This window comes from Saimiri boliviensis, chromosome 2 (assembly GCF_048565385.1).
Source record: "Saimiri boliviensis isolate mSaiBol1 chromosome 2, mSaiBol1.pri, whole genome shotgun sequence".
NCBI lineage: Eukaryota > Metazoa > Chordata > Mammalia > Primates > Cebidae > Saimiri > Saimiri boliviensis.
The window spans coordinates 100366703-100382322 of NC_133450.1; the positions used below are offsets into that span (position 1 = coordinate 100366703).

Sequence of the window (15620 nt, forward strand, 5' to 3'; positions counted from 1 at the left end):
ATAGACATCTACAGAACTCTCCACCCCAAATCCAGAGAATATACATTCTTCTCAGCACCACATCACACCTACTCTAAAACTGACCACATAATTGGAAGTAAATAACTCCTCAGCAAATGCAAAAGAAAGGAATCATAACAAAAAGTCTCTCAAACCACAAGGCAATCAAATTAGAAGTCAGGATTAAGAAACTAACTCAGAACTGCAGGACTTCATGGAAACTGAACAACTGGCTCTTGAATGTTGACTGGATAAACAATGAAATTAAGGCAGAAATAAAGATGTTCTCTGAAACCAACAAGAATGAAGACAAAATGTACCAGAATCTCTGGGACATATTTAAAGTAGTGTCTAGAGAAAAATTTATAGCAATAAATGCCCACCAGAGAAGCAAGGAAAGATCTAAAATCAACATCCTGTCATCAAAATTGAAAGAGCTAGAGGAGCAAGATCAAAAAAACCTCAAAAGCTAGCAGAAGAAAAGAAATAACTCTAGTTGGTGCCGCTGCCACCCCTCGCTCTGAGCTTTCGGCTCCTCAGCCGGGCGGTATCGAGCTTTCCCGGCGCCCCCTCCTCTCCTCCCTCCGACCTGCCTTTCCCCGCGGGACTACCGTCCCCACCTTTCCCTCAGCGCTTTCCTCTCCCGGCCGAGTCGCGGCGGCAGCAGCAGCAGCAGCAGGAGGAGCCCGGAGGCGGCGGTGGCCGGGGAGCCCATGGCGTACAGTCAAGGAGGTGGCAAAAAAAAAGTCTGCTACTACTACGACGGTGATATTGGAAATTATTATTATGGACAGGGTCATCCCATGAAACCTCATAGAATCCGCATGACCCATAACTTGCTGTTAAATTATGGCTTATACAAAAAAATGGAAATATATAGGCCCCATAAAGCTACTGCCGAAGAAATGACAAAATATCACAGTGATGAGTATATCAAATTTCTACGGTCAATAAGACCAGATAACATGTCTGAGTATAGTAAGCAGATGCAAAGATTTAATGTTGGAGAAGACTGTCCAGTTTTTGATGGACTCTTTGAGTTTTGTCAGCTCTCAACTGGTGGTTCAGTTGCTGGGGCGGTGAAGTTAAACCGACAGCAGACTGATATGGCTGTTAATTGGGCTGGAGGATTACATCATGCTAAGAAATCAGAAGCATCAGGATTCTGTTATGTTAATGATATTGTACTTGCCATCCTTGAATTACTAAAGTATCATCAGAGAGTCTTATATATTGATATAGATATTCATCATGGTGATGGTGTTGAAGAAGCTTTTTATACAACAGATCGTGTAATGACGGTATCATTCCATAAATACAGGGAATACTTTCCTGGCACAGGAGACTTGAGGGATATTGGTGCTGGAAAAGGCAAATACTATGCTGTCAATTTTCCAATGAGAGATGGTATAGATGATGAGTTATACGGGCAGATGTTTAAGCCTATTATCTCAAAGGTGATGGAGATGTATCAACCTAGTGCTGTGGTATTACAGTGTGGTGCAGACTCATTATCTGGTGATAGACTGGGTTGTTTCAATCTAACAGTCAAAGGTCATGCTAAATGTGTAGAAGTTGTAAAAACTTTTAACTTACCGTTACTAATGCTTGGAGGAGGTGGATACACAATCCGTAATGTTGCTTGATGTTGGACATATGAGACTGCAGTTGCCCTTGATTGTGAGATTTCCAATGAGTTGCCATATAATGATTACTTTGAGTATTTTGGACCAGACTTCAAACTGCATATTAGTCCTTCAAATATGACAAACCAGAACACTCCGGAATATATGGAAAAGATAAAGCAGCATTTATTTGAAAATTTGCGCATGTTACCTCATGCACCTGGTGTCCAGATGCAAGCTATTCCAGAAGATGCTGTTCATGAAGACAGTGGCGATGAAGATGGAGAAGATCCAGACAAGAGAATTTCTATTCGAGCATCAGACAAGCGGATAGCTTGTGATGAAGAATTCTCAGATTCTGAGGATGAAGGAGAAGGAGGTCGAAGAAATGTGGCTGATCATAAGAAAGGAGCAAAAAAGGCTAGAATTGAAGAAGATAAGAAAGAAACAGAGGACAAAAAAGCAGATGTTAAAGAAGAAGATAAATCCAAGGACAACAGTGGTGAAAAAACAGATACCAAAGGAACCAAATCAGAACAGCTCAGCAACCCCTGAATTTGACAGTCTCACCAATTTCAGAAAATTATTAAAAAGAGAAAATATTGAAAGGAAAATGTTTTCTTTTTGAAGACTTCTGGCTTCATTTTATACTACTTTGGCATGGACTGTATTTATTTTCAAATGGCTTTTTTCTTCTTGTTTTTCTTGGCAAGTTTTATTGTGAGTTTTTCTAATTATGAAGCAAAATTTCTTTTCTCCACCATGCTTTATGTGATAGTATTTAAAATTGATGTGAGTTATTATGTCAAAAAAAAACTGATCTATTAAAGAAGTAATTGGCCTTTCTGAGCTGATTTTTCCATCTTCTGTAATTATCTTTATTAAAAAATTGTACTTGGAAAAAAAAAAGAAATAACTAAGATCAGAGCAGAACTGAAAGAGATAGAGACACAAAAAACCCTTCAAAAAATCCATAATCTAGGAGCTGTTTTTGTGAATAGATCAACAAAATAGACCGGTAGCCAGACTAATTAAAAAAAAAAAAAAGAGAGAGAAGAATCAAATAGATGCAATAAAAAAGGTAAAAAGAATATCATCAACAATTCCACGGAAATACAAACTACCATCAGAGATTACTACAAACAACTCTATGCACATAAACCAGTAAATCTGGAAGAAATGGATAAATTCCTGGACAATTACACCAACCCAAGATTAAACCAGGAAGAGGTTGAATCCCTGAATAGACCAATAACAAAGGCTGAACTTGAGACAGCAATTAATAGCCTGGCAACCAAAAAACGTCCAGGTCCAGATGGGTTTACAGCTGAATTCTATCAGATATACAAAGAGAAGCTGATATCAATCCTTCTGAAACTATTCCAAACAATACAAAAAGAGGGAATCCTTCCTCACTCCTTTTATGAGACCAACATCATCCTGATAGCAAAACCTGGCAGAGACTCAATAAAAGAAAACCTCAGGTCAATATCCATGAGTAACATCGATGCAAAAACTTCAATAAAATACTAGCAAACTGAATGCCACAGCACATCCAAAAGCTTATCTATCAGGATCAAGTAGGCTTGATCCTGGGGATGATAGGCTGGTTCAACATATGCAGGTCTATAAAAGTAATCCATCACATAAACAGAACCAAAGACAAAAAACACATGATTATATTAAGAGATGCAGAGAAGGCCTTTGACAAAATTCAACAGTCTATTATGTTAAAAACCCTCAATACACTAGGAAACAATAAAACATATATCAAAATAATAAAAGCTTTTTATGACAAACCAACAGCCAATATCATACTGAATGGGCAAAAACTGGAAGCATTCCCTTTGAAATCTGGCACTAGACAAGGATGCCCTCTCTCACCCCTCCTATTTAATATAGTATTGGAAGTTCTAGCTGGAGCAATCAGGCAAGAAAAGGAAATAAAGTGTATTCAATTAGGAAAAGAGGAAGTCAAATTGTCTCTATTTGCAGATGACATGACTGTATATTTAGAAGAACCTATTGTGTCAGCCCAAAGTCTCCTTAAGCTGATAAGCAATTTCAGCAAAGTCTCAGGATGCAAAATCAATGTGCAAAAATCACACACATTCCTATACACAGATAACAGATAGAGAGCCAAATCAAGAGTGAACTCCCATTCAAAATTGCTATAAAGAGAATAAAATATCTAGGAATACAACTAACAAAGGATGTGAAGGACCTCTTCAAGGACAACTACAAACCACTGCTCTCGGAGATAAGAGAGGACACAAACAGATGGAGAAACATTCCATACACATGGTTAGGAAGAATCAATATCGTGAAAATGGCCATACTGCCCAAAGTAATTTATAGATTCAACACTATCCCTATCTAGTTACCAATGATCTTCTTCACAGAACTGGAAAAAACGACTTTAAACTTCATGTGGAACCAAAAATGAGCCCACGTATCCAAGACAATCCTAAGCAAAAAGAAAAAAGCTGGAGGCAACATGCTGCCTAACTTCAAACTATACTACAAGGCTACAGTAATCAAAAGAGCATGGTACTGGTACCAAAAGAGAGACATAGACCAATGGAACAGAACAAAGGCCTCAGAAGCAATGCTGCACATCTACAACCCATCTGATCTTTGACAAACCTGACAAAAACAAGCAATGGGGAAAGGATTCCCTGTTTAATAAATGGTGTTGGGAAAACTGGCTAGCCATGTGCAAAAAGCTGAAACTGAAACCCTTCCTGACACCTTACACTAAAATTAACTCCAGATAGATTAAAGACTTAAACATAAGACCTAACACCATAAAATCCCTAGAAGAAAACCTAGGCAAAACCATTCAGGACATAGGCGTAGGCAAGGTCTTCATCAATAAAACATTAAAAGCAATGGCAACAAAAGCCAAAATAGACAAACAGGATCTAATTAAACTTCAGAGCTTCTGTACAGCAAAAAAAAAAAACAAGCATTAGAGTGAACCAGCAACCAACAAAATTGGAAAAAAATTTTGCTAGCCACCCATGTGACAAAGGGCTACTATCCAGAATCTACAAAGAACTAAAACAGATTTACAAGAAAAAAAAAAAAAAAAAAACCCATTCAAAAGTGGGTGAAGCCCATCAATAGATACTTTCAAAAGATGACATATATGAGGCCAACAAACATATGAAGACATGCTCATCATGACTGGTCATTAGAGAAATGCATATCAAAACCACACTGAGATATCATCTCACGTCAATCAGAATGGCAATCATTAAAAAAACCTGGAGACAACACATGCTGGAGAGGAGGCAGAGAAATAGGAATACTTTTACACTGTTGGTGGAATTGTAAATTAGTTCAACCATTGTGGATGACATTGTGGTGATTTCTCAAGGATCTAGAAATAGAAATTCCATTTGACCCAGCAATCCCACTACTGGGTATATACTCAAAGGATTATAAATCGTTCTATTATAAAGACGTTTGCATACATACATTCATTGCGGCACTGTTTACAATAGCAAAGACCTGGAACCAACCGAAATGCCCATCAATGATAGAATGGACAAAGAATATGTGGCAAATACACACCATCAAGTACTATGCAGCCATAAAAAATGGTAAGTTCATGTCCTTTGTAGGGACATCGATCAATCTGGAAATCATCATTCTCAGCAAACTGACACAGGAACAGAAAATCAAACGTTGCATGTTCTCACTCATAGGTGGGTGTTGCACAATGAGAACATATGGATACAGGGAGGGGAGCATCACACACTGGGATCTATTGGGTGGGGCTAGGGGAGGGACAGCGTGGGGTGCGGAGGGTGGGGAGGGATAATGTGGAGAAATGCCAGATATAGGTGACAGGGGGATGAAGGCAGTAATATATGTACCTATGCCACTATCCTGCATGATCACATATGTACCCCAGAACCTAAAGTACATTAAAAAAAATAAAATAAATAAAAATAGATAACAAGAAAATAAAAGAAAGAGAGAGCTTCATAACTGAATGATGACAGAATATGGACCAGAATCTGAGGGTCACATGAAGCAAGGAGACTTTCCAAGATGGTCATAGGACCATCTCTCAGTATTGGTATTTATTGTTTTCTGGGGCTATACCATTCACATAAATAGATGAAAAGGTCCCCAAATAGTTCTCAGGTTTTGCTGCACATTGAAGAGCTTTAAATAATACCGATAATACTAATTCCTAGTTTCCACTCCAAAAGCTTCTAATGTGGTTGGTTGGAGATGCACCCTGGGAATCTTTATATATTAGTGTCCCCAGGTGATTCTGATGCAGAGCCAAGGCTGAAATTCAGGAGCCTGTGGCGATGTAACATGGAAGGATGAACATGTGACTAACTAGGGAATCTGTCATGCTTAAAACTATTCAAATTATTTTGTTTTTTAAACACTGGGCTGGTTGTGTAACCATCTCCACTGTCTGAAGCCTAGAGTTTGTAAAAGGACCATGAAAGACCAATTTTTCCTTAGAAAAAGGTGCTAATGAAATAAAATGAATTATGGTAAAGATGATGGGAACTATGACTTGCTAATACTGAGCATCAACTTGATGCCACACATTCTCCTTTAATCTAATCCTTAGGATGTCACCAGAAGAACAATGCCTAGCACATAGGAAGTAGTCAATAAATATTTGTGAATAAATATTGTCCCATTTTACATATAAGGAATGAAGGCTAGAAGTGGTTAAATAATTTGTCCACTGTTACACAGTTAGTAATGAAAGATCTAGGATTTAACTCCAAGTGTGTCTGAATCTTACCACTTGGCTGTGCTGCCTTCATCTTTGAGAAATCTGAATTATCCAAAATCTCAGAGAGAAATCTCATCTTAGGGACCTGGTAAAGTTTTTACTAGATACACGTGGTAGTTGAGCTACATAGCAGCACTGGCTCTCACTTTCCAGAAACAACTCGATTACTAATTTGAAAAAGTGGCATAGACTCCATACCTAAAGACTAATTGAGTCATTTTAACAATCCAATAATAATAACATATACATAATATTCAAAGCAATTCCAAGAATTAACCAACTCCAAATAACTAAAACGTCTGCTACAGAAGATAAAATAGGATAGCAGATTTGATATACCAACAAACTCCCAGTAATGTAAGCAATAAATCAAAGAGATGCATAAATGCTTAAAAGACTATTCATAATGGGGAGGGCGAAAAAAAATCGGCCAATGTATGATGTTAGCTACAAGTTATATAAAAAACATGGAAAGGAGAAGGCTAACATAAACAACTAATAGCAGTAGCACAAGCTGAATATAAATAAGTAGCCTTAAGGTCAGGCCTTTAAGGGGCTTGCACTTTATTCAGCATATGCTGTTTTCATAGCCTAGAATCCTACTATCTTTTTTCTACCTGGAAAGGTAACTCATCTCTAAGCATAGCTCTACTGTCAACAGGTCTACAACTCTTTTCATCAAAGCAAATAATTTTCTGAGGTCTGTTCTCACAATATTTTCTATGTATCTCTAACACAACTTTCACAGTTTGTATCACAATTATATATGCATTAAATCTTTCTTTTGGCATGAGTGCTTTAAAAAATTGAGAGTGGCCATAATTTGTCTTTGTATCCCAAAACTTTGTATATCAAATAGGGCTTGCCCCACACCAGATGATAAATGTCTGAAGGAATGTTTCTGCCAAAGAAAGCCTTTAGCTGCTTCTAACATTAGCCACATGGGGAATTCTATTAACCTTTACGTGATATTGAAAGTGTTACTATATTTGCCTATATAGTCAATCTAAAAGCAAACTGGTAAAATTTAGTCCAGTACAACTTCTAGGATATTAAATCTGGTTTAAAGTTGCATTCAAGAATACTCTATAAAAGCACAGATTTTTGGCAGCCATCAAAAACTACCAGTTAATATTTACAGGGTCATAATATCACAGTTCTCCATAGCCAAAAGTAAACATTTACTGTTCTATAAACAAATTTTTCTTTAAGAAAAATTCACTTAGAGAAATATTGCCTCTAGTGTTTTAGACCAATTCAGTAGTTTAGCTCTATTATGTAATAGATATATCATGTTGACCCAAGAAGACTCTGAAGATTTAAGAAGGTACTTCAACTCATTAGGCCATAAAATCACAAATTTAAAGTCTATCATGTTGAAAAAGTTAATGCTAATGACCCCTCCCCATACAATTTAAAAAAAAAAAAAACCTTTTAAAAAAGAAAAGATCTGTCTGCAAGAATTAAATTGCCTTGGAGAGCAGCATTTTTAAACTAATAGCCAGAGTAAGGCTCACAGACAAAATACTTGACCTGTGAAATATCTCTTGCTTACTTTTAATGACCATCCTCTACTCAGGAGTTTGTCATAATCACTCCTTCTTATTGATGTGATGGTAAATTAATCTTTGCACTCTGTCAGGAAAAAAAAATGAATGTACCTGAATACACCCTTAAAGTTATGTTCTGAAAAACAATTTTTCTTGATGAAAGATGGTAAATCAGTCTGTAATAATTTAGATTCTTCAGTGGAAAATTTTACTTATGACAAGATATTTTTAAAAGCTATTTTGATAAAAATAAATGAAACAATGTACAATAAAGCTTGATCCATGTGCCATCATAGACACTCCTCATTTTATATAGAGATGCCAAGGATTCCCTTTTAAGGAGACAGATGAGCATTTGGGAGTGTGGTGCAGGAAGGGGGTGAAGGAGAGGGAGAGGAAGAGGAAGAGTGAAAAATAAAAAGATATACAAATTACTGAAATAACAATTAACTGTTATTATTTTAGCTACTGAGAATATTATGAAATGTTTCCTTCAATAAGCCAATCTCCAACTCCAAATGAATGTTTAGGATTCATAACTCCAGTGCTCATAATTCTTGATAAAATGGTGTTTCCCTGAGCACTTCCTAAGTATTTTGGTAAGACACATGAGCTCTCCTCTGGCTGGCATCTGGCAGATGCCCCTCTGGGATAAAGCTTCCAGAGGAAGGAACAGGCAGCAATCTTTGCTGTTCTGCAGCCTCCACCAGTGATACCCAGGCAAACAGGGTCTGGAGCAGACCTCCAGCAAACTCCAGTAGACCTGTAGCAGAGGCATCTGAAGGTTAAAAGGAAAACTAACAAATAGAAAGAAATACCATCAACATCAACAAAAAAAAGAGTCCACACAAAAACCCCATCCAAAGGTAACCAATATCAAAGACCAATGGTAAACAAACCACAAAGAGGAGGAAAAGCACCACAAAAAGGCTGAAAATTCCAAAACCAGGATGGCAGTTCTTCTACAAAGGATCACAGCTCCTTGTCAGCAAGGAAACAAAAATGAATGGAGAATGAGTTTGACAAATTGACAAAAGTAGTCTTCAGAAGGGTATAATAACAAACTCTTCAGAGCCAAAGGAACAGGTTCTAACCCAGTGGAAGGAAGCTAAGAGTCTTGAAAAAAAGGTTAGAGGAACTGCTAATTAGAATAACCAGTTTAAAGAAGATCATAAATGACCTGATGGAGCCAAAAAACATAGCACAAAAACTTCACGAAGCGTGTACAAGTATCAATAGCCAACTCTGTCAAGTGAAAGAAATCATACCAGAAACTGAAGATCACCTTCATGAAATAAAACATAAATATAAGATTAGAGAAAAAAGAATAAAAAGGAACAAACAAAGCCTCCCAGAAATACAGGATTATGTGAAAAGACCAAACCTGCATTTCATCAGTGTACCTGAAAGTGACAAGGAGAATGGAACCAAGATGGAAAACACTCTTCAGTATATTATCCAGGAGAACTTCCCCAACCTAGCAAGACAGGCCAACATTCAAATTCAGGAAATACAGAGAATACCACAAAGATAGTCCTCACGAATAGCAACCCCAAGAAACATGATCATCAGATTTACCAAGGTTGAAATGAAGGAGAAAATGTTAAGGGTAGCCAGAGAGAAAGGCCAGGGTTACATACAAAGGGAAGCCCATTAGACTAACAGTGGATCTCTCTGCAGAAACCCTATAAGTCAAAGAGAGTGGGGGCCAATATTCAACATTCTTCTTCTCATTATTATTATACTTTAAGTTCTGGGGTACATGAGCAGAACATGCAGGTTTGTTACATAGGTATACATGTGCCATGGTGGTTTGCTGCATCCATGCCCCTTCATCTACAATAGGTATTTATCCTAATGCTATCCTTCCCCAATCCCTCATCCCCTGCTATCCCTCCCCTAAAGAATTTTCAACCCAGAAATTCATATCTGGCCAAACTAAGCTTCATAAGCTAAGGAAATCCTTTAAAGGCAAGCAAATACTGATAGATTTTTGTCACCATCAATCCTGCCTTAAAAGATCTTCTGAAGGAAGCACTAAATATGGAAAGGAAATAGAGTACCAGCCACTGCACAAACAAATTGTAAAGACCATTGACACTATGAAGAAACTGCATCAACAAATAAGCAAAATAACCAGCTAGCATCATAATAACAGGATCAAATTCACACATAACAATATAACCTTAAATGTAAATGGGCTAAATGCCCCAATTAAAAAACACAGACTGGAAAACTGGATAAAGAATTTAAAAAAAGACAAAGAAGGGCATTACATAATGGTAAAAGAATAAATGCAACAAGAAGAGCTAACTGTCCTAAATATATATGCACCCAATACAGGAGTACCCAGATTAATAAAAGAAGTTCTTATAGATCCACAAAGAGACTTAGGCTGCCACACAATAGTAGTGGGAGACTTTAACACTCCACTGTCAATAACAGGTCAACGAGACAGAAAATTAACAAGGATATTCAGGACTTGAACACAGCTCTGGACCAAGCAGACCTAATAGAAATCTATAGAACTCTCCACCTCAAATCAACAAAATATGCATTCTTCTCAGCAGCACATAGCACTTATTCTAAAATTCACCACATAATTGGAAGTAAAACACTAATCAGCAAATGCAAAGGCAAGAAAATCATAACAAAGAGTCTCTCAGACCACAGTAAGAACTTAGGATTAAGAAACTCACTCAAAACCACACAACTACATGAAAACTGAACAACCAGCTCCTGAATGACTACAGGATAAACAATGAAATGAAAGCAGAAATAAGTAAGTTATTTGAAAGCAGTGAGTACAAAGACACAATGTACCAGAATCTATGGGACACAGCTAAAGTAGTGTTTAGAGGGAGATTTATAACACTAAATGCCCACAGAAGAAAGCAGGAAAGATGAAAAATTGACACTTTATCATCTCAACTAAAAGAACTAGAGAAGCAAGAGCAAACAAATTCAAAAGCTAGCAGAAGACAAGAAATAACTAAGGTCACAGCAGAACTGAAGGACATGCAGACACGAAAAACCCTTCAAAAAAATAAATGAATCCAGGAGCTGATTTTTGGAAAAGATTAACAAAACCGATAGACCTTTGGCCAGACCAATAAAGAATAAAAGAGAGAATAATCAAATAGACACAAGAAAAAAATGATGAAAGGACACCACCAATGATCCCACAGAAATACAAACTACAATCGGAGAATATTACAAACACCTCTACACAAATAAACTAGAAAATCTAGAAGAAAGGGATAAATCCTGAACACATACACTCTCCCAAGAATAACCAGGAAGAAGTCAAATCCCTGAACTGACAAATAATTTCTGAAACTGAAGCAGTAATTAATAGCCTAACAACCAAAAACAAAAAAGTCCAGGACCAGACGGATTCACGGCCAAATTCTATGAGAAGTACAAAGAAGAGTTGATACCGTTACTTATGAAACTATTCCAAACAAAAGAAAAAGAGGAACTCCTCCCTAACTCATTTTATGAGGCCAACATCATCCTGATTCCAAAACCTAGCAGAGACACAACAACAAAAGAAAACTTCAGGCCAATATCCCTGATTAACATTCATGCAAAAATCCTCAATAAAAAACTGGCAAACCAGATCCAGCAGCGTATCAAAAAGCTTATTGACCATAATCAAGTCAGCTTCATCCCTAGGATGCAAGGCTGGTTCAACACATGCAAATCAATAAATGTAATCCATCACATAAACAGAACCAATGACAAAAACAGCATGATTATCTCAACGGATGCAGAAAAGGCCTTTGATAATATTCAACACCCCTTCATGATAAAAATTCTCAATAAACTAGGTATTGATGGAACATCATCTCAAAAAAAACAAGAGCTATTTATCACAAACCCACAGCCAATATCATGCTAAAAGGGCAAAAGCTGGAAGCATTCTCTTTGAAAATGCAAAAGACAAGAACGCCCTCTCTCGCCACTCCTATTCAACATGGTATTGGACGTTCTGGCCAGGGCAACCAGGCAAGAGAAAGAAATAAAGCATATTCAAATTAAAAGAAAGGAAGTCAAATTGTCTCTATTTGCAGATGACTTGATTGCATATTTAGAAAACGCTATTATCTCAGCCCCAAATCACCTTAAGCTGATAAGCAACTTCAGCAAATTCTCAGTATTCAAAATTAATGTGCAAAAAGCACAAGCATTCCTTTATACCAGAAAGAGATAAATAGCCAAACCATGAGTGAACTCCCATTTACAATTGATACAAAGACAATAAAATACCTAGGAATAAAACTTACAAGGGATGTGAAGGACCTCTTCAAGAAGAACTACAAATCACTGCTCAAGAAAATAAGAGACTACACAAACAAATGGAAAAACACTACATGCTCATGGATAGGAAGAATCAGTATCATGAAAACGGCCATACTGCCTGAAGTAATTTATAGATTTAATGCTATCCTCTTCAAGCTACCATTGACTTGCTTCACAGAATTAGCCATAACTATTTTAAATTTCATATGGAACTAAAAAAAGAGCCTATACAATCAAGACAATTAAAAATTTTTTTAATCAACTTATTTCTGTATTAATGAATTTAAATACACATCTTAGGGCAACAGAACATATTTTATGAGAAAATTTATCTAACTGATTGATTTTATTATTATTATTATACTTTAAGTTCTGGGGTGCATGTGCAGATCTTGCAGGTTTGCTACATAGGTATACACATACCATGGTGGTTTGCTGACTCCATCCCCCTGTCACCTGCATTAGGTATTTCTCCCAATGTTATCCCTCCCCAATCTTCCTACCCCCTGCTATCCTTCCCCTACTCCCCTACCCCCAAACAGAACCCAGTGTGTGATACTCCCCTCCCTGTGTTCATGTGTTCTCATTGTTCAACACCCACTTATGAGTGAGAATATTTGGTATTTAGTTTTCTGTTCTTGTGTTAGTATGCTGAGAATGATGGTTTCTAGGTTCATCCATGTCCCTGCAAAGGACATTAACTCATCTTTTTTATGGCTGCATACTATTCCACAGTGTATATGGGCCACATTTTCTTTATCCAGTCTATCACTGATGGGCATCTGGGTTGGTCCAAGTCTTTGCTATTATAAACACTGCCACAATGGACATACATGTACATGTGTCTTTATAACAGAACCAATTAAAATCCTTTGCTTATATATCCAGTAATGGGATTGCTGAGTCAAATGGTATTTCTATTTCTAGATCCTTGAGGAATTGCCACACTGTCTTCCACAAGGGTTGAACTAATTTATACTCCCACCAACAGCGTAAAAGCATTCTTATTTCTCCACATCCTTTCCAGCATCTGCTGTCTCCAGATTTTGTAATGATTGCCATTCTAACTGGCATGAGATGGTCTTTCAATGAGGTTTTGCTTTGCATTTCTGTAATGACCAGTGATGATGATCATTTTTTCACATTCGTTGGCTGCACAAATGTTTTCTTTTGTAAAGTGTCTGTTCATATCCTTTGCCCACTTTTTGATGCTTTTTTTTCTTGCAAATTTGTTTCGGTTCTTTGTAGATTCTAGATATTAGCCCTTTATCAGATGGGTGGGTTGCAAAAAAAATTTTCCCATTCTGTTGGTTGCTGGTTCATTCTAATAATTGTTTCTTTTGCTGTACAGAAGCTCTGGAGTTTAATTAGATCCCATGTGTGTATTCTGGCTTTTGTTGCCCTTGCTTTTGGTGTTTTAGTGATGAAATTCTTGCCTATGCCTATGTCCTGAATGGTATTGCCTAGGTTTTCTTCTAGGGTTTTTTATGGTGTTAGGTATTATGTTTAAGTCTTTAATCCATCTGGAGTTAATTTTAGTGTAAGGTGTCAGGGTTTCATTTTCAGCTTTTTGCACATGGCTAGCCAGTTTTCCCAACACCATTTATTAAACAGGATATCCTTTCCCCATGTTGTTTTTGTCAGGTTTGTCAATGATCAGATGGTTGTAGCTGTGTGGTGTTGCTTCCAACACCTCTGTTCTGTTCCATTGGTCTATATCTCTGTTTTGGTACCAGCACCATGCTGTTTTGATTACTGTAGCCTTGTAGTATAGTTTGAAGTAAGGTAGCATGATGCCTCCAGCTTTGTTCTTTTTGTTTAGGATTGTCTTGACTATGTGGGCCCTTTTTTGGTTCCATATGAAGTTTAAGGTAGGTTTTTTTTTCCAGTTCTGTAAAGAAGGTTGATAGTAGCTTGATGAGGATAGCACTGAATCTATAAATTACTTTGGCCAGTATGGCCATTTTCGTGATACTGATTCTTCCTAACCATGAGCATGGAATGTTTTTCCAAATGTTTGTGTCCTCTCTTATTTTCCTGAGTAGTGGTTTGTAGTTATTCTTGAAGACATCCTTTGCATCCTTTGTTAGTTTTATTCTTAGGTATTTTATTTTCTTTGTAGGAATTGTAAATGAGAGTTTACTCATGATTTGGCTCTCTGTCTGTTATTGGTGTATAGAAATGCTTGTGATTTTTGCACACTGATGTTGTATCCTGAGACTTTGCTGAAGTTGCTTATCAGCTTAAGGAGATTTCGGGCTGAGATGATCGGGTCTTGTAAACACACTATCATGTTATTTGCAAATGGAGACAATTTGACTTCCTCTTTTTTTAATTGAAACTCTTTATTTCTTTTTCTTACCTGACTTTTCTGGACACAACTTTCAATATTATGTTGAATAATAATGGTGAGAGAGGGCATACTTGTCTAGTGCCAGATTTCAAAGGGAATGCTTCCAGTTTTTGCCCATTCAGTATGATATTGGCTGTGGGTTTGTCATCAATGGCTTTTTTATTATTTTGATATATGTTTCATCAATACCTAGTTTATTGAGAGTTTTTAGCATAAAGGGCTGCTGAATTTTGTCAAAGGCCTTTTCTGCAGCTATTGAGATAATCATGTGGGTTTTGTCTTTGGTTCTGTTTATGCAATGGATTACATTTATAGATTTGCATATGTTGAACCAGGCTTGCATCCCTGGGATGAAGCCTACTTGATCGTGATGAATAAGCTTTTTGATGTGCTGTTGCTTTCAGTTTGCCAGTATTTTATTTAAGAGTTTTGCATCAATGTTCATCATGGATATTGGCCTAAAATTTTCCTTTTTAGTTCTGTCTCTGCCAGGTTTGGTATCAGGATAATGTTGGTATGATAAAATGAGATAGGGAGGACTCCTTCTTTTTGTATTGTTTGGAATCATTTCAGAAGGATTGATACCAGCTCCTCTTTGTATGTCTGGTAGAATTCAGCTGTGAACTCGTCTGGACCTCTATCTTTTTTGGTTGTTAGGCTATTCATTGCTGTCTCAACTTCAGCCCTTTTTATTGGTCTATTCAGGGATTCAACTTCTTCCTGGTTTAGTCTTGGGAGGGTGTAAGTGTTCGGGAATTTATCCTTTTCTTCTAGATTTACTGGTTTATGTACATAGAATTGTTTGTAGTATTCTCTGATGGTAGTTTGTATTTTTGTGGGATCAGTGGTGGTATCCCCTTTATCATTTTATTGCATCTATTCGATTCTTCTCTCTCTTCTATTAGTCTGGCTAGCAGTCAATCTATTTTGTTGATCTTTTCAAAAAACCAGCTCCTGGATTTATTGATTTTTTTGAAGGTTTTTTTGTGTCTCTATGTGATTCTGTTCTG

The 15620-nt window shown here is 37.0% G+C and overlaps 1 pseudogene; it reads left to right on the forward strand.

Moving 5' to 3' along the window:
• Window positions 1-498: 498 nt before the first annotated feature.
• Window positions 499-2541, forward strand: LOC101048006 (histone deacetylase 2 pseudogene; annotated as a pseudogene).
• Window positions 2542-15620: the final 13079 nt, after the last annotated feature.